Genomic DNA, 1,134 nt, shown 5'->3' on the forward strand with positions numbered 1-1,134 from the left:
CACCTCATCGCCACCTCCCCCGCCTCCCCCGCCGCCTCCTCCTCCTGCAATACCCGACATGCCGGCGGAACCGTTGCGGCCTCCCCCTTACAAGGAGGATTTCTCGCCGCCGCCTGAGGTCCCGATTACGTCGCCACCCCCGCCGCCACCCCCGCCGCCGCCCCCACCGAATATGCCGCCTCCTGGCGCACCACCTCTCGCGCCGCCACCCCCGCCGCCTCCGCCGCCACCGCCGCCACTAGCACCGTCGTCACCTTCTCTGGTACGTCCGTACGCCGTAACAATAAAGCCGTCGTTCATTGTTCCTCTGTCATTCATATCCAGATCCGCGTTTTGAGACTCTTTAGGGGGCCCAGCGCCAAGCTCAGCCTAGCAAGTTCACTGTCGCCGATTTCCGGCGGCCCCGCACACATACACACCTTGCCTGGGCTCTTTCGTCGTGACGAGATTAGTACACGTAACGGTACCCACGAGAGCCTGGTGTTCCTTCTAGAGGCTTCCCTTGGTAACGTTTTAAGGGGATGGACTGGATGAAGGATCCTCCATGTACTCATGCTTGTTGAATTGCACATATCTGGAATTTTGTCGTTTGTTGTACGAGCTTTTGCATTTTACCGTTGTTTTACGTTGTCCCTTCCCCGCCGCAGCCACCTGGAGGAGTTCCGGATCTTCCGCCTGCGCCACCGCCGCCAGACGTTCCCGCCGGCGCAGCGCCGCCGCCGCCGCCGCCGCCACCACCGCCACCACCGGGCGCGCCGCCGCCGCCACCGCCTTCTCCGGATCCGCCGCCTCCGCCTCCGCCACCGCCACCACCGCCAGGCGCCCCGGACGTGTCCACGGCTCCGCCAGCCCCGCAAACACCTCAGGGCCCACTGTCTCCGTACAGTCCGGATATGAAGTTGGAGCAGCCTCCGCCGCCTCCGCCACCGCCTCCGCCGCCACCACCTGGGGCGCCGCCATCAACGCCGCCTTTGCCTCCGCCTCCGCCACCGCCTCCGCCTCCTCCACCACCACCAGCTGTGCCTGATATGCCCGTTGCGCCGGCACTGCCGCCGCCGACCAACCCTGATGCCCCGCCGCCAGAGCTTCCATCCCATGCGGCACCACCGCCTCCGCCACCTCCTCCCCCTCCGC

The sequence above is a fragment of the Volvox carteri genome (assembly GCF_000143455.1).
Source record: "Volvox carteri f. nagariensis unplaced genomic scaffold VOLCAscaffold_4, whole genome shotgun sequence".
Classification (NCBI taxonomy): Eukaryota; Viridiplantae; Chlorophyta; class Chlorophyceae; order Chlamydomonadales; family Volvocaceae; genus Volvox; species Volvox carteri.